This window comes from Taudactylus pleione, unplaced genomic scaffold, assembly GCF_031769625.1.
Source record: "Taudactylus pleione unplaced genomic scaffold, aTauple2 ptg000007l, whole genome shotgun sequence".
Lineage (NCBI taxonomy): Eukaryota > Metazoa > Chordata > Amphibia > Anura > Myobatrachidae > Taudactylus > Taudactylus pleione.
Window position 1 is genome coordinate 8,201,724 of NW_028284410.1, and position 16,758 is coordinate 8,218,481.

Here is a 16,758-nt window from a genome sequence, read left to right on the forward strand (position 1 = left end):
CAAACATTTATTCACAACATAACAGAGAAAACAAAGTGGTCACTCCCAAAAAAAGAACACAGTGATAAATTCAAATACAACACATACCAAGAAATAATTAAATAAAAACAAAAAATCAAGAACTGGTTGACGAAGGACCATGCCAACATGATTCCACAAACATGGCGTTGCGATATGGGTTCCAGAATATATGCCCAAAAGGACCAGATCCAGGTTTGGTAAGGGTAGCAGGAAGTAGTGAGCGTTGGAGTGCCAAAGATTATGTGAACAAACAGAAGATGGTGAGAAAAAAAAAAAAAAATTAGATGTTCGCAAACAAACACAAACACATTAGGTATAAACACTGTAGTTTTGTTCAAACTTACCTAAAAAATCTGGCCACCACATCATCGCGTATGGCCCCCCCACATACTGACCTTCGACCAACCTCGGGGGGCCATCCTCAGGTAAGGCATCCTCTGGCTGCATTGGGACACCACTCCTTATGGCAATGTTGTGAAATATCCCACACAGGACCACAATTTTAGACACCATATCCGGCACATACATGAGCTCGCCACCAGAGCGGTGGAGGCATCTGAATCGGCCTTTTAAAAGGCCAATACAGCGCTCCACCACTTGCCTGGTGGCTGTAAGTGCGGAATTATACACACTTTGTGGCCCTGGTGTGGGAGCCAAATAAGGAGTGAGCAGCCAGGACATGCAAGGGTATCCACTGTCTCCTGTGAAAAATAATAGACCACATCAGGAACACTGTGTATCAAGCTTAACATTGTTATGTACTAAAGGTCTCCACTTACCCAGAAGCCACGCATCACCAGCTTGTAGGTTGGTTAATTTCTGCCATATCCCTGATTGCCGGATGACGAAGGAGTCATGAGCACTTCCTGGTAATTTAGCATTCAGGGACAGGATCTGGAGGGAGGCATCACATACCACCATTACATTCAGGGAGTGATAGTGTTTACGGTTTCTAAATATTGCCTCCAGCCGTGCTGGAGGCTGAAGTGGTATGTGAGTACCATCCACAACCCCTATGATGTGTGGGAAGCCAGCTATTTGGTAAAAATTGGCCTTGGCCACACTAAGGGCACCCATATCCAAAGGCATTTTAATAAAATGATGGAGGTGCTTGAAAAGTGCCTCCATCACTGCCCTCAGGATCCGGGAAAAGGAGGATTGGGAGATGCCCGCCACTATTCCCACCATTGTTTGAAACGATCCTGAGGCACAGAAATGTAACACCGCCATAAATTGCGTCAGTGGTGGTATTGCTGTTGGACTGTCAATTTGCCGCTCAAGATCACTTTCTATTAATGAGAGAGTGTCTATGATGATTTTGGGAGGTAGACGGTAGCGTCTTAAAACCTCATCATCGGGCATTCCAAAAAGGGTGACACGTGTTCGAAATATCTGGGGCCTTGCATGCCTACGATGCCTACGCCTGGGACGAGTTTGAGGTTGGTCGTCTTCCGGGAGCAGGGCCAGAACAATTCGCCCCAGATCTACCTGAAATTCAAAGTTTACAATGTAAGGCTTTTGAGCCACCCCAAAAGTAACATAAAACAACTTAGCTTTCTGATACCATCCATAGCTGCTTACATGCCGGGGTATTGTCATGATACGTATAAACTGTAAAAAAGCCAAAAATGAGACATCAAAAATTTAGAGGGTGATTTTTTGTTTGTCAAATTGTTGCAAGCCAACACATAAAATAGGCGAAACACACATTTGGCCATCGATGAAAACGACATTGCACACCGTACGTCAAATAGGGTTCAAATGGACCCCAAAAATGGAAAAGGGAAAAGCAAAACTGGTTTACATGATGAATAAGCCTCGAAAAATGCGTTAATTAGTTCGCAAATGCAAGTCACTACACCAACAGTCAAAAATGCGTTAATTAGTTCGCAAATGCAAGTCACTACACCAACAGTCAAAAATGCGTTAATTAGTTCGCAAATGCAAGTCACTACACCAACAGTCAAAAATGCGTTAATTAGTTCGCAAATGCAAGAAAAAAAATGGACTTACCCAACTCGAATATATAAGATTTCCAACAAAAAGGTCTTTGGGTCCGAAAGCCAAAACAAACTAAAAAAGATGAAATTAGTGTTTAAAAAAAAATAGCTAACCAAAAACCAGAAGTAGACACCAATTGGCCACAAATTAGACTGCACAAAACTTACCAAATCAGGAAAGGATGGGGAAAAAAAGCAAAAAAATGTGAACGGAAAACCAAAACAACTGTAGCAAAACCAAAAAAAAAACAATTCTGCCAAATCCTCCAACCGCAAACAACCAAATCCAAACAACTTAACCGCCAACAATCCAACAACCCAACCTCGACTCCACACACACCAAGCCATAAATAGTGTTTATTTTCCCACACAAATTAAGGATGAATCATAGGGACGCACAATCAATGATGCGGCCGCAAACTAAGGACGCATGTATAAATACGTCACGAAATCACATTGAATTTCTGGTTGATTTCATTCTGGAAGCAGAGACATGGCTTCAGACCAGGGAAACAATGGCCAAAAATCCGGCGGTAAGGCCTTCATGTATTTTGTCTCAATGATTCTTTTTAAACATAATATTGTGCAAGTTGTGAAGTGGCTAAATCTGCATATTTACCCAAATAGGTGAGGAGGATGACATGGAAGAGACTGCTGGCCCCAGTCAACCCGCCAAAGCTGCCAAAAAAAAAAGGCAGCCACATTTCACAAGCAAGGAGATGGAGGTTTTGATCCAGAAGTGCGTTGACATCCTGCCCCAGGCAGCCAGGAATATGAGCCAAAGCCAGAAGTGGAGAATGTGGGAGGAGGTCGCCGTTGCTGTCAATAGGGTGGGTGATTATGTCCGTCTAGCCCGGGATGTCAAACGGCGGTAAGTAAACACTTTCCCATCCTATAAACAAACCCCATTGTAAAAAAAAGGATAATGGTTCCAATTTCATTCCACAGATGGGCAGACTTCAAATATCGTCTCAAGCAAAAACTTGCCGACAGGGCTAGGCATGCAAGGGGGACAGGTGGGGGTCCCACCCCTGTGTCATTGGAGTTGACAGACTTAGAAGAGCTGGCACAGGGGTGTGTGCAGGCTGTGGAGGTGTTTGGCGTGTCCAACATGGATACGGACATGCCAGACTTTGCGGCTCCTCATGTTGGCCAAGGTAAGTCTTGTGATGTCACCAACTCTGAAATGCTATTGTGCCAATATGTAGATTCTAATGTGAGTCTTTTGGCATTTTTCCTAACAGAGACAGAGGCGGATGAGTCTGCTCCAGAGGGGAGCCTTGGACGCAGAATTTCTGCTGGCTCTGCAGGGGAGGAACCAGTACATCCGGCTGAGGACCCTGCAGAAGCCAGTCCAGGGCGTGCCCCCTCGCAGGCAGTGGGCCTCCTCACAGAACTCAATTTTAAATCGGATTTCCATACGGAGATTCTGCAGAGGATGGACGCCAGTCTGATACGGGTGGCTGAGGCCCTGGAGCAAAATGCTGCGGCCAACGTGACCATTGCTCAGGCCCTGGCGGAAAATACCAGGGCCAACATCCGCATCGCCGATGCCCTGGAGCAGCTCGTTCGCCAGCACATGGTGGAGCCGACCTCCCTTCCTGCCGGAACATCCGGATCCTCCACCTCTGGCACAACATCAGCCAATCCTCCAAATGTGCCTAGCCCTGTGCCTAGTCCAGAGGCCACAACATCTGCCTCTGGACAGGCCAGCCCGATGGCATCCCGGACCCGGTCTGGCGCCCACCCTCACCCAGCCAAACGGGCGAGAAAACGGTGACAGCAATGGCGACTTTTCCCACACTCCTTCTGTGCTTGGCTCATATTCCTTTCTGGTCAAAACTTCCCTCTCCTTTCTTGTGAAATTTTTTTACATTTGGTATTTACGTTTATGTTACCAGTTATGGCTTTTTTTTTTTTTAAACAAATATCTTTGCAACAAAAAAAAGGCAACAAAATATTAGGCCAATTTGTTTGTGTTTAAACAATAAATTTAAAAAAAAAAAATGACATTGTATTGTGACATTATTGTACAAATGGGTTACATTTAATCCTGGCCCTAAAGGCAAAAACTGACCCTCTTAAAAAAAAAAAAAGGCCTCTTTAAGGAACGTTTAAAAAATCACATAGCGATGCAAATTCCACAGGAAACCAAAAAAAAGGGGAGCTAATTAAAACATGATGACATTATTGTTACAATAGGCCATAACCAACAAATTGTGGCCAAAATAAAACCCCAAAAATGTACGCTAATTGATTGTGTAATCATGACATTAGCAGCTCTGATTTCCACCTGCGTACGCTTTTGTGCTATCCCAATAAACTGCTTTCCAAACACATACCAAGCCGGTTTTCAATCCAACACTAATTACTTTACTGACCAGCCGCGATTAATCGCAGCACCATCCTTGAGTCCAGGGACGGAGGAGAAGGCCATCGCCAATGTGGTCGAGTAATCCTGACCCTAAGCTGTGCGAGCATTTTGAAGGGAAAGCGGATGTTCCAGTGACGTATGAGACGGTCCGAACACATTTGACGTTCGCATCTGCTAATGTATGTACGCCCCAAAAACGCCTCGCCACGCCTGCGTTTTTTCATCTCCACCCCCGTCAACACCCCAAAACGCCCTGTTCTGTCAATCACATTTGACATGTCACTTCCTGTACGCTATTTTAGGAACGAGAGAAAAAAAACTCGCAATCTGCCGTACGCACATGCGCAGTGTAACACCGACGCATGCGCGGTTAGTCAACATCGGAACGCAACGAGCGTACTGTTGTTAACGTGCGGCTCTGAATGAGGGCCTATGATCTGACTCGGATCCCCTAAGTTCAGGTGGGTTCGGAGCTCTGAAATCCGAACCCGCTCATCTCTAATAACAGTATGTATGTATTGGAATACTGTATATTTACTCTCAACCACACCTAGATAATAGTACACAGTGATTTTGAAATTATGTATATTTCATTATGAGACTGCAGCATATCTACTATAATGAGTTTGCATGTATATTACAACGTTATGCAGTGACATTACTAAAATAAATATTTTTCTAATAAGGTATAACAACCTTTAAACATGGGAAAAAATAAACACAATGTAATGCCATTTACAGTTCATTGATATGTTATAATGGTGTGTTCACTTTAATACAGGGACAGACAGAGCTCTGATAAGCTGTCAGGCAGCAGGCAGTCTCAAACAGCTAGCACTGAGCAGCTACAGTAGGTTGCTCCCAGGCATTTGCAAAAAGAATGGAGTCTAACAAATTATTTACACTCTATCTTTCTTCTTTTTCTGACATTTTCCTGGAGAGAACTCAAAGAAATAAAATATAATTGAACATACAGTAGTATACAAAAATACAGGACTACAATTATAGGTTATAACGTAAACTGAAAAGAGGATTTTGGATTAACATGGGTTCAATTTCTGCTATAAAATCAGAAGGAAAATCTTTATGATTAATTCAGAATAAAAGTAAAAAAATAATGAAGTCAGTGCTTAGTATAAATGTATAAGTTTAACCAGAATTAGAGGTATACCATCACTGCAACCACATTCTGGATCCATGGATATATGTTGACACCACTCTAAGATAATATATTGTGACAGATTCAACATAATTCCACATGTGGAATATCCATATCTCCCAGGTTTGGCAAAGCAAAGGCATTAGGATTGTGTAAATGTCCAGTTCAGGTGTTGCCTCAATCAGTGCCTGGAAAGGCAGATGATTACAGACACCTGTGAGAAACTGGTTTAAGAACTGCAGAGACACTGTGGAAACTGAGTCTGACAGTGAAATAATCGCCCAGCTTATAGGGGTGACTAGTGTTAGGGTTCCTGGACCTGCGAGTCCACTGAAGAAATATTGCTGTATTGGAATACTTGGTATGACGTCTTGCCTGTGAAACTGCCATATCCTCTGTACCTGCCTGTTGTGAGCAATAAAGCTACTGATGAATTTTATCTGGTCGATGTGATTCTTGTCACATTTGGCACCCAAACAGGGATTCTTGCTGGATACTGCTATGCAGCAAGAGCCCAGATACAGTGATAATATGTCTGTGTATATGCAAATTGTGCACAATATAAAAACTGTATGGGTGAATGGTCAGGGAATGTGGTGCAGTTTTAAGAGAAGCCAGCTGATATAGTTTGTTGGGAATTTGGCATAAGAGAATTTATAAAGCCTCCTAAGTTTGTCCATAAAGGGATAAAGCAGTGTAATATGGAGGAGCTTTTGAAAAGTTTTGCTTAAATAGCTGCAGGCAGCATGCTCTGGTAGCAGTACAACAAGCGCGGGTGCAAGAGCAACAAGGTCTGGTAGCAGCGCATCAAGCGCAGGTGCAAGGACAGCAAACTTTGATTTAAGGACAACAAACTCAAATACAGTTATTACATGCAGAGTTAACTGAAATAAGGAAAGATGGGCTGGAGCGAGAGGTGTTACAGAAGCTTACTCCATCTGATGACATTGAAGCTTTTCCATCCATGTTTGAGCATGCTGCTGCCAGACTTGCCCCTGTCTCACAGGGGAACCTCAGAAAGCATATGTTGAATTATACGTAACTGAGGCAAACTCCTATCCGCACTTGAAAAAGCCCATATTAGGCAGAGTTGGAGTTTCAGGAATGGCGGCTAAACCCATCTGAAGCTCCATGGGTCCAGCTGACCAAATTAGCCAGGCTGAGTAAGGCGTGGTTGCAGCCAGATAAGAACTCTGCTTAGCGTATAGTAGAGATGGTGGCTTTGGACCATGCCGTGCGGGTACTAGAACGTGTGGTGCAACATTGGGCGCTGCAGGCTGCTTCTCAAACGTTTGAGGAGTTATCAGTGGTGATTGAATGGTACCTGACTCTTGGGAAGTTAAACAAAGTCAAACAGGGATTCCAGCCAGTACCCAAGCCTAGAACCCAGGTCCCAGTTGTTAAAGCCAACAACTCACCTACAGTTGTGTGTTTTGACTTCGGTGTGCCAGGTCATTTGTGCCGGCACTGCCCAAAGCAGGGCGAGCCAATGGATTGTAGTGCTGGAAAAACAATTTGACCAGTGGTCAGCATGGCTGCTGGAAGCAATTCCCCTATACAAACCACCTTGTTGCATTTGATGGTGCGAGTGGAAGGCCGGGAGGTCTGGGCCTTAGTGTATACTGACAGCAAATTAACCATCATCTCTGTCAACCTAGTTCCACCTGGGGCTGATCATGTGCTTCCCCCGGTAATATATGTACATGGGGATGTAGAAGAATGCCCCCGAGTGCACTTCCCAATAGTGATCAAATGGTGATCCCTTAAGGTGATAGCCACTGTAACCACCAGGCCACCTTACCCATTGATCCTGGGTTGGGACTTTCCGTTGTTACAAGAGGTGGTTACTTGGCATGATGACAGCAGAAGGCCCACATCAGAGGTGTCCCAGGAGCCAAGCTCTGCTGTTTCCCAAAGTTTGGTGGCTGTATCGCCCTCCTTGTTGGTGGCTGTATCGCCCTCCTTGCCAGTGAGCAACCGGAGGGGAGTGAGACCGAGACACAGTGGGTTCCCATTGGCAAGGAAGTGTCCTTGCAGGACTTTGGTCAGGATCAACAGAATGATGGGAACTTGATAAATGCATTTGAAAATGTTGTAGAGATTAATGGTAGATTAATCATGGCTTTACCAGCAGAAGGTGTACCATACTTTGCATTGAAAAATGATTTGTTATATTGTGTAACCTATTTGCAGGGTTAGAGAGTAGACCAATTGTTGGTTTCCCAGAAACATAAGCAGTTGGTGTTAAGGGCAGCTCATACACACCTGTAGGGTGGCCATTTGGGGGAGGAGAAAACTCTTCAGCATATTCAGTTAAGATTCTTCTGGCCCGGCATTCATGCAGCAGTAAAAAAGTATTGCTAGGAATGTCCAGTCTGTCAGAAGACAGCACCCAGGCCAGGGTTTCAGGCACCCTTGGTTTCCCTCCCTGTCATTTCCGTACATTTTGAGAAAATTGGTAAGGATCTGTTAGGACCGGTGGAAAAATCTGCTCGTGGGCATCAATACATATTAGTGATGGTAGATTATGCCACAAGGTACCCGGAGGCCATCCCACTACATAACATGAAATCTATCACTATTGCCCGGGAATTGTTGATGCTATATATCCACTTAGAAATACTGCTGCAGATAAACTAATCAGTAATGCTGGGCATACAGTGCCAGAAACAATGCCTGTCAGACCGACACACATTTTATCTGACAGCCCGACACCATGCAGATATCACAGGCATACACTGTGAGATATCTGCACTCCACATTTCCCCATTCTTTCCCTGTAAAGAAACAGGGGAAATGTCTGTCGGTCAGCTGCGGCTAGGCATACACTGCTCGATGCAGCTGATTCTTAACTTACAAAATATCTCATTGGACGGATATGATGGATAATCTGGCATGCCCGACCGATTGATATTTTAGAATCGGTCGATCGCACACATAGTACAATTATTGGGGTGATCTGCCGATATCGGGCAGTTCAGCCCAATAATTGTATAGTGTATGCCCAGTATAAGATTTTACAATGGAATGCAGAGTTTGAACATATTGAGCAAGTAAATATGCATAATGTATAATTTTAAATTCTATAAATCCAAAAATTAAACCCTTACTTAAACAGTGTTATGCTAGCAAAAAATGATTTCCTTTTTCCTAATGGTGTAAGTATGCATAAAATGCTACCATAAATATGCACCACAGAGATATTTTTAGCATTAAATAGCTTTTCTCTCCACAGGTAGCACTTCGCTTTGTAACGAAAGTACTATTCAACTAGAAATGGCCTTTTCGTGAGGGTCTTTGCCCGGGCTATGCTAATGTGATGGGAGTACAAAAATTAATTTGAAAGCAGGGATTTTAAATACCTTATTAGAATAGGTCAAAACTTGGCACAATGGGGCATAGCAGTTCCTGGGTGAAATCAGTATTCATTGGTTTCCTGCATACTATTACACAATGTATTTGATTTTTTTAACGTGTGGATTAAAATTGTAAAATGCACAGGATTGGATTTTTGTTTGCCTATAAAATAAATAGAAAATTTAAACATGTGGGATCTTAAAGTGCTGCCCTTGCTCTTCATTACTGACACACTAAACCAGTGCAGATGTCTTCTTGCCACAAACTATAGTAAATGACACCACCCAATTTGTGCACATATAGGGGCTGCTTCTAAGTCGGATGGATCTCTTTCAATGGACACAAATAGTGAGTTTTAGCATACAACACATGTGCTGAAGCAAATTTATGCATTTATGTCCTATTCTTAGTCCAATGGATATTTGCCAGATCTTTCTTTCAGCAGAAACTGAACGGTGACAATGCATTTATATTGAGCTACTCTGTCTTGTGGGAGTGTCATGGGAGTGTTCTCTGAGGGCAAAGTGTAGTGTGGTCTGATGAATCATGGTTCCAGTTGTTTTGGGCTGATGGTGGAGCAGACCCCATGAAGCCATTGGACCCCAGTTGTCAACAAGGCACCATGCAGGTTGGTGGTGGTTCTATAATGGTGTGGGGTGTGTTCACGTGGCATTGGTTAGCCCCGCTGGTCCACTTAAACACATCATTGACCGCTAACTGTTACATTGCATTTCTTGCTGACCATTTACAGCCCTTCATGGACTTCATGTGCCCCCACAATGATTGAATATTCCAGCAGGATAAAGCACAGTGTCATTGGTCCCAAGTTGTGCAGAATTGGTTCATGGATCATTCTGCAGAGTTCTTACAAATGGTGTGGCTAAAACGGTTATCAAACATGAACCCAATTGAGCATATGTGGGATGTGGTGGAGAGGTCCATTTGCACCTAAGATCCTGCACCTACAAATATCAGGAAGCTGTGGGAAGCTATCCAGATGTCATGGGTTAACATATGTCCAGAGTTCTTCAGCCCACTTGTGGAATCGATGCCACATCAAGTTGCTGCACTTTTCTGGGCTAGAGAGAGTCCTACATGATACTAGGTATCCATCCCATGACTTTTGCCACTTCAGTGTAGATACTTGCATATACAATATACAGGTGTGTGTATGTGTGATACCCTGCAGTTGTAAGGTAACTATTAAGCTTTGACCCAATGCAGCCATAGATATTGAAGGCATGAGAGCCATGACTGTCTGAAACGGTGCACTCTAGGATGTTCTGGGGCAGTGCAGAGAGGTCGGCACAAGTGCAAATACATTAAAAGGAGGTGTGAGCCATAGTATAGTGAGCCAACAACAGGTCACATGTCTTGGAAGCTTCTGGAACCAACAGCACCCAGCTGAGCTATGAAAGGTAGGTGAGTTAGAGGGAGTCCAAAGTACCATCAAGCAGTGTTTACACTTTCTAACTGGTCTCTTCCTGTTTTTTTTTTTCTGGTTAAATTCACTGTAAATTCCCTGTCAAATTTTGTACATATTATTATATGGTAATTACGCAACAGGAGTGCTAAAAACTAACTACAGACAACAAAAATTCTAAAACTGACCAGGAGGAAACGTTGTCATTGCAGATTTCCCTGCAAACAGGCTGCTGTAAGCCTAAAAAACCATGGAGGGGGGAAACAAGGTGGAAACACTGCTGACAATAGAAGCAATGAGAGACCTGATCAACACAGGAAGGAGAGAGTGTCACCCATACAGAGCCAAAGGAAACAGAAATAAGGCTACATAAGTCAAGCTGCAGTTAACTTAAGGACAAATTCTTGTTTGTTAGTGAATAAATAGTTAATCCATATGTGGTATAGTGAGTATGGTTATATTTAGTGTAAAGTGTTATTTTTTCAAATATAATATTGCATTATTGAATCCAGTTTTGATGGTTTTTATTTATTATTTATTTATTACCAGTTATTTATATAGTGCACACATAATCCGCAGCGCTTTACAGAGAATATTTGTCCCTGCCCCAGTGGAGCTTACAATCTATATTCCCTATCACATGCTCACACACATACACACCAGGGTAAATTTTTGTTGGGAGCCAATTAACCTACCAGTATATTTTTGGAGTGTGGAAGGAAACCGAAGCACCCAGAGGAAAACCCAAGCAAGCACAGGGAGAATATACAAACTCCACACAGTTAGGGCCATGGTGGGAATTGAACCCATGACCTCATTGCTGTGAGGCAGTAACGCTAACCATTACACCGTCTGTGCTGCCAAATACATTGTGCAGGAACAAACTACTCATATCCTGCATAATGTTGTGTTTCCTGAGTGTTGCATTGCAGATCCTAGGTTCCTCTACTTTATAACTGTATTATATTTTGAATCCCAAAAAAACATTTTCAATACCCCTTTAAGTAAAGTGACCCATTGTAGCATACCTCTAGCTTCATTACTAATAAGAATATAAAAATGCTTGCCTACAATTTCTCTCTCATTGTCTGCATTTGGTTGAGGAACTCTTGACGTTCTGCCAAGGTTTGGTTTAAAGGAAGGAAGAAGTGAGAAGGTTACTCCGCTAGAGAGGTAACTCCAGCTTACACCAGCACCACATCATCTGTATCCTCACTTCTATAGGGTATCACATATGTGTGTAAACATAAACATACATAAGTACTTTTTAATAATGTATGTATTGTCGAGGAAGGTAAGTATCATTCAGCTGCCCCTGTGAGGTTTTTAATGGAAAATAATTGTGAAAGGAGGTTTTCTCTCTCTGCGATAACTGGCTATAGAAAACCAGCCTTATTACCATTTATTAGTAAATAGACCCCCAGTCTCATTTCAGCACTCTTTAACTCTTTTTTACTTATCACACAGCAGTCACCAGTAGCATGATGAATATCACAAGCCTGATCAATTTCATGTGTAAGTCTTCAGGGGAATATCACACTGCAATGTGTATAGCATTGCATCCTAAAGTACATGCCTTTTGATTTGGTTTCTGTAGTATGAATATTGCTATTGAATAATAATATTTCATCTATTAGGGAGTTTGACCATTCATAACAGGTTTACAGCTTATCCTCCTCTACAGTCAATCATGGGCAAGTAGAAACAGCACATTGTTTCTATTTTGGTGTACAGACCTTCCATGGGTGGATGGCATTTGTAGGATATAGGGGCACATAATGCATTGTCCCAATTATGGCTTCTCTCCTTCTCTGTATGTTGCTGAAAGTCCCCTCAATTTGTAATTTTCCTGGTGTGACTGAGGGTCGGTCTGACACTGTTTAGTTGTGTTTATTGTATAAGTAGGCTTGCGATATCTTTCCTTTAATTTGGGAAACAATGAATTACACAACTTCTGTGGATGACTTGAAGTCTCAATTTCTACTGGTTTTAATCAGTCACAGAACCTATGTAATTCAAGTATCCCAAATTAATGAGTTGATATGGCAAGCCTATGAATAAGGGGATTATCTGCCTAACTACAGTATACTTATCAATATTTGTTGTGGAACAGAATATTCTTGTTGTGAGCTAAATTGAGCATACTGTCTGTTGCTACAGAAACCTTCCTAACACTAAAATACAGTATACAGGGACTACATCCTTAATTATTATATTGTTTTCAACATCTAGCTAGGTATGTGCTGTTACCTAAATACCCTTCAAGACTGTTGCTACTTAAGGTAACCTTATTCAGGTTGAGATATTAATATTGTTGCCTTGCATTCTACGAGCACCTTTGTGGCTTAGAACTTACTTTTGCTTATTTGTATTATCCCCTCCATTTAGTTAATGACACCTGTGTCGACTTTGTTTGATTTAATCTGTAGTTAACTAAACAATGAAAAGTCTTTATTACTTCATGGTATAAAGAGTCTTGAAGTGACATAATGCTGCTATGGAGCCTTATGCTGGGTACACACTATGCAATATGTTGTTCAATCAGCCAATGAACAGCATATCGCATAGTGCATCTGCACGTGTGTACAGAAGATATGTCAGTGAACAACGTCATTCACAGACATATATCGCATCAGCCCTGCAGCACAGCCAATGCCACTATATCTTGCAGATATATCAGTATATCTGGCTGTTTGCACAGGCGACCTGCCAACTGCTCATACTCTGGCTGCATGGACCACCGACATTGACATCTCAACCGAACGGGCAAATTTAAATGCCGGACCAGTTGTGATGTCAGGCAAGACATATTGAGCAGACGATTGGTGTCTATTGGCTTACCAATCAGCCACTCTGTCAGTGGATCCATGGGTTGGCGGACAAGTCGGCCAAGTGTGTACCCAGCCTTATTCTCATTTTCCACTAACCAAAAACAATACAATGCTTAAAGGTGTAACTACAGTTTTTAGTATTACCTTTATATTGTTGCATGTGTCATTTTGATTTTTCAACCACTGTTCTCAAATGTGTATATTATACATGCAGATGTCATCAGTGTTAAGCTGCTGATAATGATAGAAAAAAAATAAGGTAGCTATGGGGGTGTGTGGTTATCCAGACTTTGTTATAGAAGAAGGTGTTATTTTTTTCCTCCTCCATATTGAACGCAGCATGTGTTTGATCCTGACTATACATAAAGACTTCCTGTTTGATTGTAGTTTCTGCTGCTCCTATAGTGTATCTGCTAATATTGAATTATTCCAGTATTGCATGTACTATATATTGTTATTCTTCTAATTGTATTGTGCATTATATTGCCAATCATGTTCCAGCTTTAGCTTGTTTTACACCATGGTGGATTGTATTGTTCAGTTAACATTGTTGTGCTTGTGTTTCTGAATAACCATTACTTTCCACTTATTGTCTCATGGTTTCATTATACAATACTTCACCTTTTCTGTCACCATCACACACAGACATTCCTATTTAATATATACCGCTCATTACTTCTCATGTGTCATAGTAATAAGTTACCAAAGTTACCAATAAATGTGGCTAATTCCCTTTACTTTTGAGTCTGTCTTTCTATAAGTGGTTTAGGAAGTGAGGTGGGGTTGTATCAAGTCAACTGGTGGACTGTGCCATAACTTGAAGAAAGTGAGCGACCTTAACCTCAAGGTTTAGGTTCTCCCCTCCAGGTACATCAAAGAAAGTGGGCCCTCACTTTGAACCTTCTTTAAAAACAATATGATATATAAATATTATTATTAGTAGTAGTAGAATTATTACTATCATTATTAACATCATCATTATTACTACTACTACTTTACACCTTTATCTAACATTGCCCATAAGTTCCATTGAAAACCTTTGATAAAAACCCCTTTGGACGAAGTGTAAAAATGTTCCTGTTTGCTCTTTGAAAAAACATTGTGCTCATGAAAGCAAGAAAGTACCAAGTTTGCCCATTTTCTCATTCAAGTGTCAGAATGACGATACATTTGTACAATGCACCTGCGGATTGTCTGATTCATCCATTTATACATCTAGCAGTTTGGTGCAATCACCAAACCAACATTCTAGCTCATTTAGAAGTGGATGCATTTGAGCTCCAAACATACGCATTTGTGCTCCACATAAAAGACACGTAAAAAATATGTATTTACATGTATACAGTATGTTTAATTGGGTGCTTGATGAGTCCAGCTCAAAAATAGTAGCATTTTCCCCAGCTGTACATCAGGCATTTAGGTGTGTATACTTGTGCCCCATATTAGTATAACAGAGATATGGCTTGACAGTGTCAACAGTAAATGCTAAAGGCACATTACCCTACCTGAATACAATTTCAATGTGAATGTGAACTGTGAAATACAAACACAAATTAAAAATACTAATTAAAATAAATCCACAAATATGCTGTTTTCCCTTTTAAAAAGCAAATACTGTAAGCATCTAATTTACTGCAGTAGTACAAATAGTAACATCAATTACGCAATAAACTGCAGCAGCTTGGTATAGTATAGTGATACTAATGAATTACTGTAAGTTCTAAGCTGGAGTGGTCAATATGCAGTCAGCCAATCAAAAGCGGCTGAATAGTGGTATCATTACAAACATCATCTTTACATAAAGTTGATCCAACAAAACATTATCTTGCACATAGTAGGTTAGATAAGCTGCTGATATTTCAGGGTAATTCATCCAACTCACTGCGAGTTGCAGTGGTGGATACTAAAATGCCGAAGCAATTGTACATTGCTCCAGTGCAGGGACAGCTGCCTCAAAAAGCAGCTGTCCCCATGAACTTTATTACTGCTTCTTCTGCTGCATTGAAACTTAAGTCACACTTGTAGTACATGCCCACTACATATATGGGCACATATATGCATATGAAGATACTCATTTGGTTGTGGTGGGATCTGAACAAGGGCAGAGGATCCAGAAGGATCCCTTTTCGCAAACTGGACCTTCTTCCCACATGAAGGAGCAGGATTCTGGGAACTGTCACCATTTGAAGATGGCATCAGTTCTTGGAGTCAAATTGCAAAATGTATTTTCAGAACTTGATAAATTTAGGTCCCCATAATACTGTATGGGGATGGCATGCCACATTGGCACTGAAAGGTATTAAAGAGATATTCGTGATATCACCTGTGTTGTAATGAATGGCCCTATTATTTAATTTATACAAAAGTTAGGTGACAATGTTCATTTTGACTAACTTTTGTAGAAACCAAGGGATAAAGAATAGACCCCTATGCTTCTTAAGACTGTTTATACTATAAAAGTTCATTAAGGTGCAGGGAGATTTGTTGAATGGAAACTTTGAATATAATAAAACAGCTGAGAGACTATTTTGTTAACTATATTATCAGCCCCTAGAGGACACTATTGCTTTATGAGTTTATTTAATATGAAAGACTCCGTTTCATAGGCAAAATATGCAACACAGAACATTTAATTTCTCTTTAATCATAATATGACATTTGAAAGTTTAAAACAAAATCAAATGTTATACATTCTTAACAAGCAATGAAATCTTAGCTGAAGCTTCATATTTAAATGATGCATGTTTGTCACATACAGTGTCTGTGTAGCTTTCTATGTTATGCGATACCTATATTCTTAAATGCAGGAAAATGTACAGTAAAAATGTAATCTCTAACACCCATTCAGATAAGTAGCATAACTGAGGAGGTCCAATGCTAGGACACCCCGCAATTGATGTGAACTCACATGTGTGAGCTCTTTCGAGCAGGGCCCTCTACCCTCTTGTGCTTCTCCCTACTGTATTTTCATTTATCTCTTACTCCCCACTAGGGCAACTAACACTCGGCTGCTTATGTGGGTGTATAGGTTGCTAATATAGCAATGTTTATTATGCTTGTCTGTGTATTGTATTGTATTGTAAGTCGCTGGTTACTTATTTGTTTATGTACTTTGTAAGGCACTGCGGAACACTTGTGGCACCATCTAAATAAATAATAATAATAATAATAATAATAATGATAATGTGTGTAATGCTGGGCATACACGGCAAGATAAAATGTCTGTCAGACCGACAGACATTTTATCTGGCCGGCTGCCAGCCGCAGATGTCCGCGGCATACACTGTGAGAGAAATCTCACAGTGTATAGCCAGACATCTGCGCTCCGCCCCCGGGGGAGGAGACATTTCCCTGTTCCTTCCGTTGGAAGGAACACAGGAAATGTCTGTCTGTCGGCCGTGCTGGGCATACACTGCCCGATGCAGCCGACAGTTACCGGGTAAATATCGCATCGGACGGGCATGCTGGACAATCCAGCATGCCCGACCGAGCAATATTTAACCCTCGGTCGCCCCCCCCCCCCACGCTACAATTATCGCAGCGATCCGCCGATATCGGGCGGATCGTCCCGGAAATTGCAGCGTGTATGGCCA

General features: G+C 41.6%; 1 protein-coding gene across 1 annotated transcript in view; it reads right to left on the reverse strand.

Moving 5' to 3' along the window:
* The window catches only part of GRIK3 (glutamate ionotropic receptor kainate type subunit 3), a 707,216-nt gene that overhangs the window by 315,154 nt on the left and 375,304 nt on the right, over positions 1-16,758 (reverse strand). The gene's annotated exons all lie outside the window — the stretch shown is intronic.